Source organism: Mesoplodon mirus (genome assembly GCF_964341445.2).
Source record: "Mesoplodon mirus genome assembly, chromosome: X".
NCBI lineage: Eukaryota > Metazoa > Chordata > Mammalia > Artiodactyla > Ziphiidae > Mesoplodon > Mesoplodon mirus.
In genome coordinates this window covers 126,490,708-126,514,339 of record NC_138981.1, presented here as the reverse complement: position 1 = coordinate 126,514,339, position 23,632 = coordinate 126,490,708, and the positions used below count along the sequence as shown (strand labels likewise).

Here is a 23,632-nt window from a genome sequence, read left to right as displayed (position 1 = left end):
GAAAACAGTTCTACTTAGCCATAACCACAGAATAATAATAGAACATATTTTAAATGGCAATTAATTAATCTTTCTTCATACTCCCTAAGTCTTCACCTAGATATGACTTCAACTAGGAGAAAAGCCAGTGAACCAGACTGGCAGCTCTGGCATGTCCACTGATGCCCCATCACCATTCTCCAAAGTGCTGGCCTAAGAATCTCATACTAGACCATGATGCAAACATCCCCAGGCTTCTAATTATAACTTAGAACTGAAGTCAGTTAATGCCACTAGGCCTCATGTCTCTATTATCTTTGGCCATCTCCTTATTGATCCTTATAATAATAATAATAATAATAACTGATCCTTATAATAACTTTTATTTACCACTTACTACATGCTAAGCAGTAAACATGCATTAATCTGTTACTCTTTACAATAATCCTATGAGCTGCATATATTATAACTCCATTTTACAAACAAGGAACTCAGGTTAATAACTTGTTTACGATTACAGGGCTTTTAACTGGTGGAGCTAGGATTTAAGCCAAGTCATTGTGATAATAGAGTCCACATACATCCCTATTACTCTTCTTTCCATACTACTCTGTACTTCTCTCAATGACACAAGAACTCCCTCCCACTCAAAAAAAAAAAAAAAAACTTTCCACCAAGTCCTCTATGAGCCTCATTCAGTGGTATGCTCCTACATCCCCTACATACTCAAATTCTTCACTGAAGTCAACTGAAACCTGACTTTCCTTGGAGGACACCATTCCTCTGAAGCTCTCTTAATCAGAGCCTGCTTATTATCCAACATTCCACATATTTTTACACTCATATTTTTTTTTACAAAAAGGCTTTGCTTCTTTGAAACTCATGCTACATCACTGAATCATGCTCTAACCCCACTCATTACTGTCATCTACAGGCCTCCTCCTGAGGCACTAATATTCACCAGCCATTTGGAATGAGGATTACAATATGTGCAATCTAATCCATCCATCATCTTAGGGCAATTCACGGTTTGTGTGGACTTACCATGCAGCCACTGAGCTTCTCAGTTCCTTCATCTTTTACACTTCATTGACTTTCACTGCTATACATCCACAGCCATCTGCATCTAGGACTTCACTCAGAAACAATCTGGAACAGACTCATCTGCTGAAAAGAATACAAATAAATCACTGGTGTTCTCAGATCTTATACACCCAACCCGACTCCAGCCACCTCTCTCTTCTTCAGCTTCACTGAGACCATTATTGTCTCCCTTGATCTTACTATTTTCTCGCAGTCAATTATCACCCTACTGGCCTCTCCTGTCTCTACAAAATACCTGGTTCCCAAGGTTTATCACCTGAACTCCTCTCTCACCAGCACCTTTTACTCCTATCCACCATCATACTCACTTTGTAAAACCTCTTCCCTGGACTGACCTCCTCCCTGGACTGGTGCTATATCATGCCTCTGCCATTCATGAACCCAGGCAGCTATACACAAGTGGACATAATCAGTGGTACAGACTGATTTTCAGTCTTAACAAAGGCCTGCATGTTGAGTACCCCTCCTCCTTTGTCAACATGCTCTAAATATGCACGGCTCTCACACTCCATACTCATTTTAAGCTGCTGACTTCGTTTCCTAGTTCATCATCATGAAACATGAGACCATCCAATCTATTCTCCCTTAACTTCTTGTACACTATTCCATTATCTGCATACATCTCCATTCCCACGTCGTTATTCCAGTCTCAGAGGATGACATATCCTTGCTCTTTCTCAGGGCCAGCACCTCCTCTCTGCTTTCACTCTCAGGCCCTTCAGCAGGACAAGGACTAGGATAAGGCAAGAGAGGTGCGCTGGGCACAAGACTTAAGCAGCACTCACTTTCAGATACCAACCCTTTACTTGAACGATGCTGAGAATGAGTGTGTCCCTAAACTCTCTGCCCTGGACCCTTCGCGCTTCTCACACTAGTCCAGTCCCTGTCCACCTGCCTCCTCCAGAACTTTGGTTCATCATTCATCCCCATTTCTATTATCTTCAACCTTTCCCTTCTACATACTCTTTCCACTCACCCTACACAATGTTCAAGTCATGCTCTGTTTCTTCGTGTTGTAAATATCCTAAAAGGCTTCTCTTCTGTGGAGACCATAAGTAGTCTACAATCTTTTTTAACTAGGCAAGTAAATCTGACTAATCCTGGTATTCAATAACAGGAAGTGAATTTGACTCTCACACATATGCAACATTCTCCAATAACAACTTTGTCATTAATAAAGATGATACTTTATGTCCGACTCCTTTACCTTTTCTTTCTCTCCTGAATTTACTCTAAACCTAGACAGTGAAAGGGCTGCTATATATTGGGTTCTTCTCAAAGACTCCAATGGCTACATTCCCTCCTAAATATGTTATTTCTTCTGCCTGGAATCAGTCTATGGCCCAACCTAAACCAATCAACTCCTATTCATCCTTTAGATCTCAGTTACTCTATGAGGGAAGACTTCCCCCAACCGAACTTGAAACTAAAACAAAAATGCCTATTACAAGGTCTCCTAGTACTAGGTACCTCTCCTTTGCATCAATTACCATGGTTGTGATTTTATATTTATTTGAGCGATTATCAGATTGTCTGTCTCTCCTGATAGAATATAAGTGCTAAAGGCAGGAACGATCCCAATTTTGCTTACCATATATCTCAAGCGCTTAGAACTGTATTTGATACATACACAGTAGATGAAGTTCAGATCTTACCTCCTCCAGGAAGATTTCCCTAACCAGCCTAGGTTGAGTGGCCTAGGCCTCTGTTTTCCCATAGCAACAGTGTGGTTTACTTTCATTTTCCTGAACTCAATGCACTGCAATTGTTTATGACTTTATCTCCATGACTATATCCTGACCTTTTTGAAAACAATATTTCATTACGTTCACCTTTGAAACTTTAGCACCTAGCACATTCTTTCACAGGATAGGTGAGCGATAAATTTGTATTGAATGAGTAAAAGTATGTAGGCTTTTTTCCATAGCAAAAGTAGTACACTTTAAAAGCTAGGTAGCAATGAAAGTTGGTGAAAACAAGTTAGTAGGTCTGGTGCACAGCTGTGGGAAGTTGGCAAAGCTACTCCTTGGGAAAGTCTCTTGCAAATTTGCAAGTCTATTACCACATCCAAAGAAAGGCTAAATACTATTATCAGAGCACTGAAAACGTATAGATGTGTAGTACTTTACAGAACTGTTGCATATACATCTTATCATTTATGTTACAAAATACCTAGAGAAGAATCATTATTGTTCCCATTTTATAATCAACAAAACTAACTAATCAAAAACAATGCTGAAGTGATGTAAGATAACACTGGTTACTAACTTTCAGATTCAACACTTGTTATACTGTATCATGCTGTCTCCCTAGCAAACTCAAAGGACCTTCATCTCAGTCCTGAAATTTGTAAGGCCACAGTGCAAACTCCAATAGCTAACACACTTGAATATGACACCTCCATTAATCTGATACAGTATTTCAGATAAAATGGTTAGAAATGGTCTTTGTGTGTTTGGTGAGACTTGGAAAATCTCTACTATGATTTACAGCAGGGATTCTGTTGATGGCGTTTTATGGCCAAAGAATTTTCTTTCAGTCTTGGATATCTGTATCCCTGTTGTTAGTATCAGTTGCACAAGAAAATCTACTCTGTAATAACACTTTCTCTTTTCAACTCCAAATATCAATTTTGCTTAAAATTGAAAAAATCTGATATCTGATCCTTTTTTTAATGCTTTAGAATCAATAAATTATCCTTGGCAAACAATCCTTCAAAATTGGGATACTGTCTTAAACATATCATTTTGACTTTTTATATAAAATGAGATGGTGTTAAGCACTCTTTCCTTTATAAAAATGCCTATTTGCTAGTGCTAAGAAATGCTTTAAAATGGCTTACTTCAAAACATAAACATGTTATATCCAGTCTAGTCATTTATGAATTAAGGTAGATGGTAGAAAAAGTAAGGAGAGAGAAATCATAGATCCCATTAGTAAATGAAATAGGCAGGATGCCACGCCATCCAGTTTATTTGAAAAGAAAAACATTCCACCCCAAATATCTCCCTGTTGGTTTGTTACGCTACTTTTTTATAGTTATATGCCTTTGTATATATTATATATAGTACGTATTCATATTCTAAAACCATAGCTAGCACAACAAAACTGCGATATCTAGGTAATACTGCCTAGAACAAAATAAAAGTAAGTGGAGATATTAGTCATGGGCTGATTCAAAGAAAAATGTGAAGTAAATGATGGTAGAGGTGATACAACAGGTATGAACAAAACCGTGAAGATGGTAAACAAATGCCTGGCATTAGGGGAAAACTAGGTCAAGAAACTATGTCTTCTGGTAGTCTCTTTTGTAGGCTAAGTAAGTTCTAAAGGGACAAGGGTTAAACACAACATACACTGCCAAACAGAAGTGCTATGCAGAATGCACAAATAACAACTTAATGTAGCAAAAACTATGCATACCTTTTCAAAGAAATGCAATTAATGAAGTGACAAGGATTTAAAAGAGATGAAATAAAAACTAGAGGAGTATGCTGCCTCTTACTTATGTGTAAAACTCTTTCTCTTAGGACTGTATCTTTGGAAGACATATGGGGGCCAAAAAATTAAATGTGAAAAGTGATAAAATGACACTATAACAGTAAATATAGATGGACATTACAAAAACATACATATACATTTGCAGGGTTATTTTAATGAGTAATGATTTTCACTGAAATTATGAATGAAACAAAAACAAAAACATTAAATCCCATTTCCAAAACAGGTGCATATGATGTTTTTGATAAATTTCTTGAGTATTTTCAATATTGTATAGTCCTATATGTTTTGACAAGTGATGGGAATAACATCAGCTACCTAGCCTCTACCTGCAAATTTATTTACATATGAAGTTATCTTTCCCTTTTTCCTTGTAAGCACAATGCTTACTCCTCCTCCTCTGGTCAGAATCCTACCCCTTGTGACCTCTTCACAGACCTCTCTTTGTTAATTACTCAACCTTCTAATATCATTTGACCATCTCTATTTTTACTGAGGTCTCCCTATCAACATTTAAGCAGGTTCAATTAAAAATAAACATCATTATTTGATCCTGTGTTGCCCTACATCTACCACTCTCTCTTATTCCTCTCCTTCACAGAAAAAGTTATTGCAAGAACTGTCTATACCTGCGTTCTCCAATGTGAAAAGCTTTCTAGGTTCCCAGAGTTAACAAATGGCCTGGTTTCCCTAGAAGAGTCCCATTTATCCCTGCTGTCCCCAGTGTTAAAATTAATAGTGTTCCCTTTCACTCTCAATAGTGAAATGGTTTGGGGAATTCCCTGGCAGTCCAGTGGTTAGGACTCCACACTCTCACTGCTGAGGGCCCAGGTTCAATCCATGGTCAGGGAACTAAGACCCCACAGCCAAATAATAATAATAATAATGATAATGATAATAATAATGATGATGATGAAATGGTTTGGATGATAAAATTATATAGTCACCCTATACCTGCAAATACACATATACAGTGCCTAGGATTAAGTAACATTAACCATCTTTAAGACTCATTTTCAAAATCCTACCAAGAGACATAAAGATGACAAAAGCTATATACACTGAGAATCAGAACACCATCTAAAGATGTCAAAGGAAAAAATATATATAAATTGAGTGAAACTACAGTACAATTATAGTCCAAATGGGATTTTTCAGGAAATTTACAAAATGATACACATGTTTATGTGTAAGTGAATGTCAAATAAATGTTTGAAGAAAGAATAATCCTGAGGGAGAAACTAGATATAGGGAAATAAAAGTCTGTTATTAAGCTAAAATAATAGAAATCATATGATAAGTAGTTTGTAGCATGCAAAAAAAATTCACCAGGGGTGGGATAAAAAAAATTAGAAAGTATGTTTTCACTTGATTTCAAGATACAAATTAATATAAGTGTTACTTAACATATGGATTGACAGTAGTGCAAGTATGTAATAAAAAAATACAGCTTTCCCCCACTATCCAAAAATGGAGTGTTCCTAGGAAACCTTTCATAAGCCAGAATGGCATAAAGCGAAGAAGGAATTACGTTAGGACACATCTCGCTAAAGGATGCACGAAATAAATGGAGATAAAGCACAGGTGCTCACCCACACAATTCAAAGCTATGATGGCTGGATGCTGAGATGTTGTGTGTGGTTCCCGGGAAGGAACTTGGTGATGCTAAGAGTGCATGTCGCCTCTATAACAGCTCACTGCAAAATAAACACTGAGCACTATTTTCACTTTTCACCTCTTTTCTTGAAAGCAAAAATCCTCTTAGAACTTCTTTTGGTTAGTGCAAACAGGTCCTAGTGTAGGTCTTCATAAAAGCAAAGTCATATATTGATGGTGCATGCACAAATTGTGCATGCTAGGCATGTGTGCTCAAAAATTTGAGGAGACCTCTCTACTAGATGATTCAAAAAAAGATCTTGTCATATATAACATGTAATATATGATGAAGAACATCATAAAGCACTGGGGAAGGGATAAATGATGCTCATGCTATTTTTTAGCTAATGGGAAAATAAATTTATATATTCATCTTATTTCATGCAGCAAAATAAATTCCAGCTGGATTACAGAAATAAATATAAAATTAATTAATCAATAAAATCCTAGAGGAACAAAGAGATGAATAATTTTTCAAGTATGGGGAGGGGGGCTTCCTACGTTTCAAAGCAGAAAAAAATCATTAAATGATGTTGATATAAATGACTGGAATAAATCACAAAATTTCTGAATTTCAAAATATAACTAGGAAAATTAAAAGGCAAACAATAAATTTAGAAATGTAATAAAGATGGCAACTTATTTTAAAAGCTCAATATAAATGTTTAAGAAAAATGTTAAAACCCTTTGTATAAAACTGAGCAATTGACATAACAAATAATGCACAATTATGAAAATCAAATTGCTAATAATTTTGAAGAAAAAAAAGGTTCAACATTAGTAGAAATCAAAGAAATAAAAATGTTAAAAATAGAGTCATATTTTTCTCATCAAAGTAACAATATATGGTTCTACATTCTACCTACTAAAATAGTCAATTTTTAAAATGAAAGAGCTAATGATGTCCCTTTCATCCAGCATGAATATGAATCTAACCTAAGAAAATAATCCTGAGTGTAGGAAAATCTTGATATGGGTAAATATTTTATTGTATCATAATTTACACAGTGAAAAATATATATATAATACTGTATGATTCCAACTATAAGACATTCTGGCCAAGACAAAACTATGGCGATAATAAAAAGATCAGTGGTTGCCAAGTAGAGCACAGAGGATTTTTAGGGCAGTGAAAATACTCTATATGATACTGTAATAATGAATATGTGTCATCATACGTTTGCCCAAATGCATAGAATGTACAACATCAACAGTGAACTCTAATGTAAACTATAGACTTCGGGTGGTAATGATGTGTCAATGCAGGTTCATTAAGTGTACCACTCTGGTGGGGGATATTGATAGCAGGGGAGGCTATGCTGTGTGGAGGCAGGGAGTATACATGAAATCTCTCCACCTTCCTCTCATTTTTCTGTGAACCTAAAACTGCTCTAAAAACATTTGTCTTTAAAACACAGACACACCCAAACTTTGAAAAAAGGGGAATGGTATCTCATTTTTCACTGAGCTATCCAGCAGTGATTAAAAAGATGATTCAAAATCATTTTATAATGAGAAATACTAATTGTATAGTGTTAAAGTAAAACCAATCAAGAGTATAAGATTATGTAGTCTCTGTAATCTCAACTACATAAATAATTTTCCACTTAGGCACAATCCTGAGCTAAGGAAATATTAGATTCTGAACGCTTCATGCTGTACCAAAGAAGCTCGTATTCCTATTTTCACTACACAAATAACTAGTTTGGATGATGTTTTTCTCAGAATATACCAGTATATCTGCTATTGAGAACGTCAAATCTAAATCTCTATTTGCAAAGTAAAGCAGAGAATAGAGCGTGGTATGCAGATAATTGTGGACAATATCCTATGTCTAACTGATTTTGTTGGTAGGTTAAAAATGTACCTTTCATATTTGTCTCAAATTTCTATCTACTAGTTCCAGTTGGATGGCAGATGTTAGTTTGGTACAGTGCTTAATATAATGCCTTGGCCACAGTAAATACTCAAAATATGGAGGTTGATTAAGGCACTAGACTTATAAGTAGTAAAACCAACCCAAATTTTTTAGATGACACTTGGAAAAATGTTACACTTTTGAAACAATTTTTAAATTATTCAAAACATTTTGAAAATGAGAAGAACACTGTTTCATAAAAGCAAGGAACAAGGCAAATGGTAATCAAATTTATGGGCCATTAAAGGGGAAATATACCTTAATTATTTATGTACTGTGGTGGACAGGAAATTATAAGCAAAGAGAAGCACTGAACATGCAAAAAGCATTCGTTTGTCTCTCATTTTAATGTGGCAATGGTCATGTGTCCAAATGCTATTAGTGTTTGGCAGAAAAGCCAGATAAGTAAGTGAAAAGTCATGTGGCGGAGACAAAAATGACACAGACTCCTTCCTTAATGGAGAAATATTCCCCTGTTTATTATATATTTTAACAGGAACATAAATACATAGACTGAAGGGAGGTGACACCTGCAGACAAAATTGTATCAGCAGTGTTTATGAAGGTTAGTTATAGGAGACTAGGACTTGGTATTCAGCATTTGGATGACAGAGTGTCGTACTAGTAAACAGAGTCCTGCAAAGAGCAATGAGTGTGGCCTATTTATAAATCCCAGACTTCCCTTCTCATTCCTTTAAAAATCTATTTTCTTTACCTTTTTGTTTTTTGGGTTTTTTTGGCTTGATCTCAACCCATTGAAGATTAAGAATAGGAAAAGGAGACATCACAGATGCTTTAATTCCACCTGCGATGGTTCTTTTCTAATTTGCCGGTTTATGTAAATAAATATTTATTGGAACACAGCTACATCCATTCACTTACTGCCTGGGGCTGCAACAGACTCAGACTGTGTGGCCCACAAGGTCTAAAATATTTGTGACCTGGCCTTTTATGGAAAAAGTTTGCAGAACCCAAGGTTAAATAAATACGCGATTCCAATAACAGTCTATCAACCGTGGAAAAATGTGAAAATATTCTCAGGCAGAAGGAAACACAAGCCTCAAACCCAGCAAGCCGGGCATCTACCTCCTCTGATGGCTTCAGGTGCCCAGAGCCAGGTGGGGTCTCCCAAGACCTTTGAAGCGGCAAGAGGCACAGAAGTCCTCCCACAAAATGCAAGGACTTCCTACTGTTGTTTAGAATTTTTCATGATGCCTAGTTTTCCAAGTTACTTTGTAGGAAACATGACGACAGAGAGGACCCGCCAACAGCTTCCGTATCAAAAATGTCCTAAATACAAGGCTAGGATCCCAGAATAAGAAAATATATGCTTTAGCATGTCAAACCCTGAAGTTAAAGTGACAATTCACAGAAGTCTGAGGTTCACATTGGTATTTACTTAGTTTACATAAGCGTATTGGGTCTAATGATGACAGAGCCAATGTAGAGTACTTGAAAGGTTTTCTGGAGAACCCAGTGAATTATTTCTTAGCAATATTCCCTTTTTGGGAAATAGAACAGTAAGAAAGGAGTACAAGGACTTGTCAGGTTGCATTCTGAAACACATCTTTCAAAGGATTTGTATTGTTATGCTGTCACTGCCTGAGATCATCTTAGCTTTGGAAAATTCTCATTTTCTTTGTAATTAAATGGATTCTATTTCAAATTTAAAAAAAGACTGGAGCACATAAAATATTGCCTTTTCTGTATAGACCTGAGGGAATTCAATATATATAAAGACTTTTTTATAACTTCATTCAAAAAACTTATGTTCAACTGTTTGTGGCTTTAATATCTAAGCAATAAAAATAATACCTCAGTGTTATGGAGAAAAGAATGGACACATTTTCCCTTGGTTAAACTAACACATTCTGTATGTATAAGGGTTAAGGAGTCAAGTGTCCTAGGATTCAGTTACATGATCACTTCCAGTAAATAGTATGATGATTCTAGGGAAGTCATTTTAAGACTCCTCACTGTTTCCATTCTAAAAACTGGAAGTGTTACCTTGCTCTGCCTGTACTTCTCACTGGGTATGTGATGGTTAAGTGCATAGTGGATGATATCATACTGCTTCCTGGAGAAAATCAGAGGATTAGAACCCAGCCTAATTAATGCCTACTCCCAAATGCTTCGAGACCTCTGTTTTTCTCATGAAAAATTATTGTTGGATTTTTCCATGACTTAGTCACTGAAAATGATAAAGCTTCTTTCAAACAGGTTAGGTATAACCTTGTGCACTCTTATTTCACAATCTTTAAGTTTCACAGTACATTATGATATAATTATAAAAATGTCATACAAAAGAGATAACATATTTCTTGACCTCCCCATCCCAATTTATCAGTGGGGTGTAAATCCTTATAGAATTTTAAACAAATTAATTTATATACTTGTGAACCCTGTAGAACTTGTAAATAATTCTGATTTTACATTTGGAAAATATTCAAGGTGATCATTTTTGCCATTTTTTTACATGTAAAATAATTTTTCACAGATTTGGAATCTGTTCCCACCAATTAATTTGATTTGACTAATGCTGCATTGATTTGGACTTTATGAAAAAAATAAAACAATTTCTGAAAACAGATCTATTGCCTTAGGCTTTTTATAGACTTAAACACATGTTCCAAATTTTGTTTGTCTTAAAAATTATTGTTGTTTAATTTTATGATGAACTTTATTTGGACTACTGGCTACTCAGCACTGAAGGAGGAAGAAGCTGCAGAATAAGAGGGTGAGGAGGAGAAAACAATCAGGACAACAAAAAGAATTAGAATAGAAAAGAAATTGTAAGAAACATTAAAATTAGCAAGCTTAAAACAAGATAATAGAAGCAAGACAGTATGAAAATGGGTGAAACCTACCTATTAAAAGAAAAATAATAGAGTGAGCTAATGGAAAACCCTACCTAAAACAAAATTAATCCAAACGGTTGAAAGAGACTTGACAAAGGAATACCAGATGTAATAACATATGCAAAGGAAAACATTTTCAGTGACTCAAGAGTCTTTCAGGGACTCACTGTGTTGATAAAAGGCAAAAATCCATGCTGAGTAACTAACCATTTGTTAATATTGCAAGGAAAAATGAAAATAAACCAAATCTGGTGTATGTTTTCATTACATATCTATAAGAGGTCAATTAGATTTCTAACAAAAATAAGTATATAATTAATACAGTAGGGATATAAAACATGAGTGACATATTAAAATAAAAACACATTATAAACTTCTATATGCAATATGATAGTATTAAAATCCATGTTTATATATTTCTGAGAAGTGGGGTTATAGATGATTTTAATTTCCTTTTGTGCTTTCGTATGTTTTTAAAATTGTTTTAAAAGCACAGGATTTCTTAAAAACAGTAAAATATTTGGCATACAGTTAAAAAAAAGTTCTTTGCCTTTTTTTTTTTTTTACTTCCCTTATGTGTTCGTTCATACCTCCCTGCCTTTGGTCTCACTGTTCCCCCTTAAAAAAAAAAATACTGTCCTCTCTTCTTTTTATCTATTCAAGTTCTACCTTCAAGACTTTTAATGAAAACTTTCTTCTATAGCAGATTTAATCTGGCTCACAGATGTTTACCCCCCAGAAATATAGCACAGATAGTAAAAGTTTAAAACTGGTGGCATCACAGAGACCTTGGTTTGAACGCTGGCTCTGGCTTTTATCAACTGCGTGAATTTGGACATGTTAATTAACAACTTTAAGCATCATTTTACCCAGCTGTTAAACGGATAATAATAGTAGCTATTTCATACAGTTGCTATAGGAGGATTAAAAGCTGACATATAAATTTACCACAGAACCTGGCACATAATAAGCACTCAGTGTTATTGCATTCTGCTTGAGCAAATTTTATAATCCTCTTTTATCTCGTCTATGCCCAGCAAAATATACCTTAGGCACTTTCTCCTTGTTGATTAATTTATCTGTTAGAATCCATCTTTCAGTCTAATGAAAGCAAGATTCAATGGGAAAAAAATCTGTGAAATACTGGGCCTTACACCTCACCTAAAAAACACTGAATTCCACAGAAACAGGTAATCTGTTTCCCTGCAGAAACAGGGAAATTTGACTAATACTGCATTTGACTAATACTAATATCATGTTTCCCTGCATTTATGGAGTTATCAACCAAGTTAGCTGGTCATTTTGAAATCTCTCAAGTAATTTCCTTTATGAGCAATATTTTATTTGCAATTCATTACCTACATTCTCATACACTTTAAAAGAGCTGGAGATGAAGAAATAGTCTTAAAAGTTTCTTGAGGCTAACTTGTTGGTTTCTTAGTCACCAAAATTGAATGGCTGCAGGTTCCAAGTTCTTTTTGTAGTTTCATATTTTGTGCCAGTTTAGGAAGAGTCCAGATAATACCAGCTATGTTTAAGAAATGCTAATCAGGTTGTAGGACTTTGAAATGATTAGCCTATGCACCATGATGTTTTCTAAGAAAAAAATGTATTTTTAATAACCTGATTTTTCACATATGCTGCGATAATACTTGACCCTATGAAGAAATTGGGTTTCCCCTGAAACATGTTAAATTTAAATGAATATTTACTGTATACCTAAAGAATGCTTCATGTGAAGTTTCTAGTATGGCTCATATTATATGAGTGATTTTTTAAAAAATCAAACCATAAAAAAATACAAGTGATTATCAAATTGCTGATGGTGATACTTTTAAAGCTTCAAAGCAATGGAAGAAATTACAAATGAAAATATGGATGTTTGCTTATACAAAAATCTTAAAACTTGAGCAGAATATAAACAAAACTAAAATGCCAGTCACATCACCTTCCTATATATGTGTGTATGCAGGTCACATGCATATATGTGTATGTATATATATATAAACACATACGTGGATAACTGAAAGGATGGAAATTTAAATGAAATACATTTCCATCCTTCAATTTAGTAAAAACATAAACAATATTATTCAGTTTTGGTGAGGGTTTAGTGAGATGTATAACTTTATATCCTACCAGTAGGGATATAAAAGAGTATAAACTTTCTGGAAGCTATCTTAAGATTTATCATGTACCATAAAAACATAATGAGACATGTTTAACTACACATTAATTTGAATAAATATTTTAAGAGGTTAAAATTATATTTACAAGGGACATTTAATACAAAGAGGAAATGCTTATATATATATTCCTATATATTCAGCAACTGTTTACTAATTGCTTACTTTGTACAACAATGGTAAATATGTTTAGAAAAATAACTTGTAATAAAAGAACTGAAAGATTCAATAGTGGTTGTTGGAAATATTGGTGATTTTTCTTTGTACCTTTCTATATATATTTTTTCTTTAATCAACCTGTATTTCAGAGTCAGAACACACTGATTTCCTCAAAAACATGATAATGGATAATTTTTCAACTAGTGATTTTTATTTTATACACAGTCTAAATAAGCATTGGCAGGGTTGGAGACTATAAACATTTAGATTTTACAGAAATCTTCAAGACTGGATCTCTCTCAGAAAAAATTTTAGAAATCCCTGAAGAACCCTGAGTTGAAGTTGTGCAGAAAAAAACATTTGTTTTAAATAGGGTAATAAAATTAAAAATTATAACAAAATATTCTGCAATATAGAGTGGACTTTGGGCTCTTACAGAGACAATTTTAACCTCTTCAGGGCTGAGGGTACCTGTTTTGCATGGGATGCATGACACATTGCTGTACTACACCAAACTTTCCACAAGGGAGCAGAAGAACAATAGTTTTTTGTTTTTAAATCCCATGCTAGAAATCTTGCTCTGCAGCTTAACTTTACCAGTTACTATCAATACTCTTAAGCTGTAACATCACAATGTGTTCATTCAGCTCTTCCAGATTTCACTCTAAAATATTTATCCTGAACTACTGGTAAAAATGGAAAAACAAATGACAACAATAGAGAGGTAGGATCATCTATTCATCTGTATTATTTGCTTTCACTTGGACTTTTGAAAGCCACAGCTTTGATATGCCATAGTTTTGGTTTTTGTTTTGTTTTATTTATTCATTCAATAGTCTTGAGAATGAGTCCTTCACCAACATATCTCAGAAAGGTACCATAAGAGGAGATGAAATCAGCTGGAATCACAGAAGTTTAGCATGTCTGGCTTCTGAGAAGGCTTTAGAGATAACCTGGTCCAAATCTTTCATGTTATCAATGGAGAAACGGAGGTCCTGAAAATAACATGCCCAAACGCACATAGTATGTTAAAGTCAGAGGCAGGACTAGAAGGCATATCTCCTGACAACCAGATCAATGTAGTAACAATCAGAAAACACCTAAGGTTTGATGGTTTGAAGATGCCATCTAAAAGGGGTAATTATTCTGACCTCTCTCTGGGCCAAATCTCAGAGGCCCAACTCTGTAGTTGCAGTGTCAGTGTCATGTCAGGCATGGTATAGGATGGAGAAGGATTAATATCTTAACTCTGACATACATGTCTTTTTGTCATTTCAGAGCCGAGATTCTCCAGATGGCCTTACAGAAATCAGTCGTGATCCTTCCTGACTCGATTGCAGAAGGAGCATCTCTCCTAAGCCAAGACTGGCGTAAAAGTGACCGTTTCCTACTAACTGCTGTTAAACAGAGAGATACAGGGGCTCAGAATGATAAAGGGCCTTAGAAATATTCTAGATCAAGATTTCACTAACCCAGCCATTAACTGGTGAACAGGCTGTTATCCAGTTTCTTCTCACTGGATTTGGGGCAGCAAGCTTAGCGTGAATACTAGCAGTCAGTAAAAATATCCATTTAGTCAAAGTTCTTTTCCTCCTTAGCTAAAAATAAAAATGTGCTGAGGAAGTTGGTCATGGACACATAATGTGATTTACAGGGCTTTTTCAATCATTAAATCATTTTTAAGAAAAATTTATTTCTTATTTATTTCTTTCAACCTTTGTCATCAGTTCCCGATCCTCACTTCAATATAGCCTTTGCTAACATTTAAATATGCTTCACTGACTTTTGTTTGAGGGACAGATTTTATGCCAAAAAGTGAGCTCATAAGTAAAATGCTGCTTTCTTGGGTCTTTGGACGTTTTTAGCATCAACTTGCAGAGCCCGCTCCTGCGCATAACTCCCCTTCCCCCTGCCAGTCACTTGTCTGCACATCCAATCCTGGGTTTTCTCAAATACGCAGGCCACCAATTCCCTGTACTCTCTAAGGAGTCCAAGAGAAAAATCATCCCATTCTGGCATCCCCTAGTGATGATGCTAATGCTCATCTTTGAGTGCTATATATTCTTTTGTTTTTCCTTTTGGGTGACTTTTCCTAACTAGGTAGTAGATGCACTTATCAGCCCCTTACTTTTCTTCATTTAGTTTTATTATATATTTGTATCCCTAAACATTATATTGTTTGTCTGTTTGTGAACGTTTTATAGAGACACACACTGAATGTGGGTTTTTTTTTGTCTTTTCTTAACTCATAGTTATCTTCCTGATATGCAACCATGTAGTTTTGTGGCTATAATTTATTGTTTTCATTACCATTTAACATTTTATTTTGTGACTATACCAGAATATATTTATTCATTCTTCTATTGACAGATACTTGGACTGTTTCCAGGTTTTTGCAATTAGAAACAATGAAATTATGAAAATTCTTATATACAACTGCTTGTTCACCAGCACAAGAGACTGGGATAATAATGTCAGAGGTCTTGCTGGGTCATAGGGGATGAGCACCTTCACTTTTTGGAAATAATGGCAAATTATTTTTCAACCAATTTGCTGTCCCATGTATAGCAATGACAAGTTTGGGGTTTCAGATTTTATTTGCCATTTGTGTTTCTTCTGTAAAGCGCCTGTGAATTACTTTTTTCTTTTCTTTTTTTAATACTAGTATATCTGACATACAATATTATTAGTTTCAGGCCTACAACATAGTGATGCAACATTTATATACATTATGAATTGGTCACCGTGATAAGTCTACTAACCATCTGTCACCATACAAAGTTCTTACAACACTACTGACTATATTTCCTATGCTGTACATTACATCCCATGACTTATTTATTTTACAACTGGAAGTTTGTACTTCTTAATCCTCTTCGTCTATTTTGCCCAACCACCCAACCCTACTCCCCTCTGGCAACCACCAGTTTATTTTCTGTATTTATGAGCCTGTTTCTGTTCTGTTTGTTCACTTGTTTTTTAGATTCCACATTAAAATTTGAAATCACATGGTATTTGTCTTTCACTGACTTGTTTCACTAAGGATAATACCCTTTAGGTCCATCCATGTTGTTACAAATGGCAAGATTTCATTCTTTTTTATGGCTGAGTAATAGTCCATTGTGTGTGTGTGTGTGTGTGTGTATTTATGTATATATATATACCACATCTTCTTTATCCATTCATCTATTGATGGACACTTAGGTTGCTCCCATATCTGGGCTATTGTAAATAATGCTGCAATGAACATAGGGGTGCACATATCTTTTTGAACTAGTGTTTTCATTTTCTTCAGATAAATACCCATGAGTGGAATAGCTGGATCAAATGGTAGTTCTATGTTTAAGTTTTTGAGGAATCTCCATACTATTTTCCACAGTGGCTGCACCAATTTACATTCCCACCAACAGTGCACAAGGATTCCCTTTTCTCCACATCCTCACCAACACTTGTTGTTTCTTATCTTTTTGATGATAGCCATTCTGACAGGTGTGAGGTAATATCTCATTGTAGTTTTGATTTGCATTTCTCTGATGATTAGTGACGTTGAGCATCTTTTCATGCGATTATTGGCCATCTGTATGTCTTCCTTGGAAAAATGTCTATTTGGGTCCTCTGCCCATTTTTTTTAAGATTGTTCCTTTTTTGATATTGAGTTGTGTGTGTTCCTTAAATATTTTGGATATTAACCCCTCATTGAATATATCATTCGCAAATTATCTTCTCCCATTCAGTAGGTTGCCTTTTTGCTTTGTTGGTGATTTCCTTTGCTGTGCAAAAGCATTTTAGTGGTTTTTTTTTTAATTTTTATTGGGGTATAGTTGATTTACAATGTTGTATTACTAAAACTTTTTAGTGTGAGGTAGTCCCATTTATTGTTGCTTTTCTTGCCCTTGCCTGAGGAGACATACCCAAAAAAATACTGCTAACGCTGATGTCAAAGAAGCTACTGACACCGTTTTCTTCTCGGAGTTTTATGGTTTCAGGTCCTACATTTAAGTTTTCAATCCATTTTGAGTTTATTTTTATATATGGTGTAAGAAAGTGGTCCAGTTTCATTCTTTTATATGTAGCAGTCCAGTTTTCCCAACACCATCTATTGAAGAGGCTATCATTTCCCCCATTGTATATTCTTGCCTCCTTTGTCATAGATTCACAGTATGAGTGTGGGTTTATTTCTGGGCTCTCTATTCTGGTCCATTGATCTATGTGTCTGTTTCTGTTCCACTACCATACAGTTTTGATTACTATAGCTTTGTAGTACAGTCTGAAGTCCGGGTACACTTTGAAATCAGGGAGTATGATACCTCCAGCTTTGCTCTTCTTTCTTAAGATTGCTTTGGCTATTTGAGCTCTTTTGTGGTTCCATACAAACTTTAGGATTATTTGTTCCACTTCTGTAAAAAATGTCATTGGTATTTTGACAGTGATTGCACTGAATCTGTTGATTTCTTTGGGTAGTATGGACATTTTAACAGTATTAATTCTTCCAATCCATGAGCACAGTATAGCTTTCCATTAATTTGTGTCATCTTCAATTTCTTTCATCAGTGTCTTATAATTTTCAGAATACAGGTCTTTCACTTTCTTGGTTAATTTTATTCCTCAGTATTTTATCATCCCTTTAATATTATGTAATGCCCCTTTTCTCTTGTTACAGTCTCTATTTTAAAGTCTATTTTGTCTGAAATAAATATTGCTACATCAGCTTTCTTTTTCTTTCCAGTTGCATGGAATAACATTTTATATCCCTCCACTTTTTTTTTTTTAACAGAACTGAAGTGAGTCTCTCATAGGCAGCATATAGATGGGTCTTGCTTTTATATCCATTCAGGAACCCTCTGTCTTTTGATTGTTGCATTTAGTCCATTTACATTTAAAGTAGCTATTGATAGGTATGTACTTATTGCCATTTTCTTAATTGTTTTCTGGTTGTTTTTGTTCTTGTCTGTTCCTTTCTTCTTCTCTGGTTCTCTTCCCTTGTGATTTGATGACTTTCTTTAGTATTATGTTTGTATTCCTTTCTCTGTATCTTTTGTGTATCTGTTATAGGTTCTTGGTTTGTTGCTACCATGAGGTTCATATATAACAGCCTATGTATATAGCAGTCTATTTTAAGTTACTGGTCACTTAAGTTCAAGCACATTCTAAAAGCACTACATTTCTACTCCCCACCCCTCAATGTTTTCTGCTTTTGATGTCATAATTTACATCTCTTTATTTTGTGTATCACTTAGTTATTTTAGATATAGATGAGTTTACTATTTTTGTCTTTTAATCTTCTTATCAGCTTTATACGTGGTTGATCCACTACCTTTACTGTATGCTTGCCTTTACCTGTGAGATTTTTTCTTTCATAATTTTCTTATTTCTAGGTATGGCCTTTCCCATTTTAAGGAATCCCTTTAATATTTCTCATAAGGCTGATTTAGTGGTGATGAACTTCTTTATAGCTTTTCCTTGTCTGGGAAACTGTATCTCCTTTCATTCTGAATGATAACTTTGCTGGTTAGAGTATTTTGGGTGGAAGTTTCTGCTGAAAAGCCAGCTGATAGTCTTATGGGGGTTCCCTTGTAGTAACTAGTTGTTTTTCTCTTGCTGCTTTTAAGAATCTCTCTTTATCTTTAACCTTTAACTATTCAATTATAATGTGTATTGGTGTGGGTCTCTTTGGGTTCATCTTGTTTGGGACTCTGTGACTCCTGGACTTGGATGTCTTTTTCCTTCACCAGGCTAGGAAAGGTTTCAGGCATTATTTTTTTGAATATGTTGTCTGTCCCTTTCTCTATCTTCTCCTTCATGGACCCCTATAATGTACATGTTATTATGCTTGATGTTGTCCCAGAAGTCCCTCAAACTATCCTCATTTTGTAAACTTCTTTTTTTCTTTTTGTTTCAATGGGTGATTTCTACTACTCTGTCTCCCAAATCACTGATCCTTTCTTCTGCATCCTTTAATCTGCTGTCCCCTCTAGTGTATTTTTCATTTCAGTTATTGTATTCTTCGGTTCTGATTGGTTCTTTTTATATTTTCTATCTCTTAAAGTTCTCACTGCATTCATCCATTCTTCTCCTGAGTTTGGCGAGCATCTTTATGATTATTACTTTGAACTCTTTACCTGGTAAATTGCCTATCTCCATTTTATTTAGTTCTTCTTCTGAGGTTTTTGTCTTGTTCTTTCATTTGGAAGGTATTCCTTTGTTTCTTCATTTTTCCTAACTCTCTGTTTGTTTCTGTATATTACGTATATCAGCTACATCTCCCAGTCTTGAAAGAACAGCCTTATGTAGAATCTATCCTGTAGGACCCAGTAGTGCAGTCCCTCCTGGTCACCAGAACCAAGTGCTCCAGGGGTATCCCCTGTGGGGGCTGCATGCCACCTCTGGTTGTGACTGGGCTGCAACTGCTGCAGGCATGCTGGTGGGAAGGGTTAGCCCCCAGGCCAGCTGGCTGAGAGGTCCTGCCACAAGTGCTATGGGCATGCTGATGTGCAGGGCTGGCCCCCAATGCAACTGGCTGTGAGGCCCAGCCATGACTGCTGCAAACACACTGGTGTACAGGGCTGTCCTCTGGAGCAGGAGCCCCTTTGAAGGGGCCGACCAGTGTGGGCATGTTGGGTGAGGCTGGTCCTTGGGGGAACCTTGGGTCAGGGCACATGGTGTTATCTAGGTTGATGGAGAAATGGTGCCTCTCAGCACCAGACCAGCTAGGTGGAAGGGAAGTTAAACAAAAAAATGACACCCACCAACACTTTCATACCCAGAGAAAGTTCCACCAGATCCCTGCCCCTTCAGCACACACCCTAAAATTAGTCAATGAACCTCCTTTTTGTGTGACCCAGGCACTTTTCAAGCTGCTGCCTCTGCACTGGGACTCAGAGTAATTGAGTTTGTGTATGAGCCCTTCAAAAACAAAATCTCAGTTTCCCATATCCTCCAGTTCTCCCAGATAAAAGCCCCACTGATTTTCAAAGCCAGACATTGTGGGTCTCATCTTCCCAGTGCATGTTCCCTTGGCTTGGGAGCCCAACATGGAGCTCAAACCTCTCACTCCTCAGGGTGAACCACCACAGTTGTGATATCCCTTCCACTTGTGGGTCACTGTACCAAGGGTGTGTGTTTTGACTAGACCACATTTCTGCCCCTCCTACCTGTATTGATGTGCCACTTGCTTTATATCCATAGTTGTAGAAAATCTGTTCTGCTAGTTCATGTCATTCTCAGAGATAGTTCTATATTTAGTTGTAGTTTTGGCACGTCTATGGGAGGAAGTGAGCTCAGGATCTTCCTACTCTTCTATCTTGATCCAGGCACTGACTGTGAATTATTTTGCCCGATTTTCTATTGGATTGCTTGTGTATTTTTAAAATATATTCTTCATATGTTGTAGGCACTAATCCACTGTCACTTACACATGTTGCAATTTTTCCTCCTAGTTTATGCTTTGTCTTAATTTTACTTATGGGTCTTTAAAGAACACTGCTCTTAACCTTAATATGGTTGAATTTAAAACATTTTCTTTGTAGCTTGTTCTTTCTATGTATTAAGATAGTTTTCTACCCCAAGGACCTAATATTATTACCTTTCCTTCTAATAGTTTTCCTAGCCACATTAAATATAAATTTATCTGGAATTGATTTGTGTTTCTCGCTTGAAGTAGGGCTCCAATTTTATTTTTTTATATGAATAAGCACTTGCCCCATCCATCAGCATTTATTGAATTTTTCTCCTTTCCCAGGTTATCTGCAGTGTTCCCTTTGTCATAATTCAAGTTTCCAAATACATGTGACTCCATCTCTGGTCTCTCTTTTCTGTACTGCTTGTCTATTTGTCTCTTTCTCTGAAAAATGTCCCAGTGTTTTAATTGCCATAGCTTCATAAAAGTTCTTGAAATCTAATAAGGCAACACCTTCCCACATCTTGGACTATTTTAGGGCTCTTGACTTTCAAAATAAATTTTTAGGAATTAGCTTCTTAAGTTCCCCAAAAAGAAAAGGTGTGGATTTTGACTTTAATTTTATTGTCTTTATATATCAACTTGGGAACGACTTATATCTTTATAATACACAGCCTTCTAATCCATAATGTGGTGTTTCTCTCCATTTATTTAGATTTCTTTAAGGCTTTCAGTAAAATTAATACAACTTTCTCCTCAAAGGTCTTGTATATTTTGGGGTGAGATTTATTCCTGGGTAATTTATAATTGTTGATGCTTTTATAACTGGTACCATTTTTATTTTCTAACTCTGCATAGCTGGAGGACAGAAATACATTTTATGTGTGTTGATCATGCATCCCAACACTTTGCAAAATCATCTTATTAATTCTAATAATTTATATGTATATATTTTGGATTGTATACATAAATGATTATCATATTGCAAATAATGAGTAGCATTTTTCTAATCCTTAGATTTTTTTTTATTGCCTTACTGTACTCAGATATTAGGCACAGTGTTTAACAGAAGCAGTGGCAGTGGGAAACATTTTGCCATTCCAGATTTTAAATGGAAAGTTTTCATGACTTCACCATTAAGTATGATGCTTTCTGTGAATGTTTTACAGGTACCCTTTATCAGGCTAATAAAGATTTCTCCTATTCTTGCTTTGCTGATGGTTTTTTTTTAAATAAAGAGTAGATATTGAATTTTATCAAACTTTTTGTCTGTAGTATGGAGATGGTCATCTTATGCTCCCCTTTAATAAGTAAACATGGTAAGTTAATTGATTTTTGAGTGTAAGACCATCCTTACATTGCTGAGGTAAACCGAGTTTTGTCATTTTAAAATACTGCTGGATTCGTTTTGCTACCATTCTGTTAATGATCACTGCATCTATGTTCATGAGAATGCTGTCCTCTAATTTTCTTTATTATACTGTCCTTGCTCACTTTTGGTTTTAACGTTTTGCTGGTTTGATTAAATGAATTGAGAATTTTTTTTCTATAACTGAGGGTTTCATGTGAGATTGGAATTTATTCCTTGTTTCTTTGGGAGAAGTGTTGATAACACTAATGCTGGTACACGTGTCCAAGAGTTACCCTATGACATTTTCCTAGAGAAGCCATTGAGGTTTAATTGTAATGATTATATATTTCATTTCCAGAAGTTCTGTTGATCTTTCTTCAGTATGACTGATCTGTTTTTAATATCTTATCCTTTCCCCATATTTTAGATTGATATATTTTTTTAAACATACCCATTTTATGGTCTTTTATGTTTGTATTTTATTGTTTGAAGTTCTTGGAAATACAATCCTGCTTGCTATTTCTCATGTCAGTTGACTCTCATGTTAGATTGTTTCTTCGTGGTTTTGGAAATTTGGATTGAAATTCATCCTCAGCTTTATACTTGACAGTTGTGATGTTCACAAGTTGGTAGCATGTCCCTCCAAGGAGATCTTGTGTTTGTTGCTGCACATACCAGCTGGTTACAGTTTTTTAATACTTTCACATCTTGAGAGCTTCTATGCTTTGCAGATAGTGTCAATTTAACCTGAAAAGTCACTGAGGGTAGACCTGAGGGAAGTTCCCTCCCCTCAACAAAGCTCAGTAGAGACTGACAAATTTATTTTTCATGTCCCTGTGTTTTGCCAGTAGATTTTTGCTCTTCATCTATTTCATTTATACAGAGGCCAAATTTCCAGCTCAAAGACTCATGTGGGCTCAGGCTGAAACTGAACAGGGCCCTACAGTATCCTCCTTGGTACAAAAGCCTTTCCATGACCCCCATATTTCTTGTTGTAGACCTCCCCTGACTTCCAAAACGCAGATTCAAACAGTTACTAATTAGGGAAGTGAGAGAAAGCAGAAACAAAGGAAAAGCAGTCAAGAAGTAATGGTACAGCTATAAAGCAGAGTCCTAGTTCCTCCTGAAGGGATATAAATAACAATGTGACATACATCTTTGAGTTGTTCTAAAGGAAATAAGGCCCCTATCCAGGTGGAGGATGGTAACTTCAGGCTGAGCACAAGCACTAGATTCCACACTGGTTGGAACCATAAGGTTGATAATTGAGATTCCAGGAAAGCCATCCTGTTAACTCACCACCAATCAATCAGAGGAAGGTCACACACCCCGCAGCCCTCATCCCAAACTTGCTTTTAAAAACTCTTCCTTGAAGAAAAAAAAAAAAACTCTTCCCTGCAAACCACTGGATGGTTTGGGTCTTTTGAGCATGAGCCACCTGTACTCCTTGCTTGGCCCTTGCAATAAACCTTTCTCTGTCCAAAACTCCGATGTTTCATTTTATTTGGCCTCACTGAGCATTGG

At 35.7% G+C, this 23,632-nt stretch overlaps 1 long non-coding RNA gene across 1 annotated transcript in view; it reads right to left on the bottom strand.

Annotated features, from left to right (window-relative positions):
- Positions 1–790: 790 nt before the first annotated feature.
- LOC309796580 overlaps positions 791–23,632 on the bottom strand; it is a 48,521-nt gene continuing 25,679 nt past the window's right edge. The window contains exon 3 of the long non-coding RNA XR_014292478.1: positions 791–1,146. This is a non-coding gene — a long non-coding RNA (uncharacterized lncRNA). The remainder of the gene's footprint in view (positions 1,147–23,632) is intronic.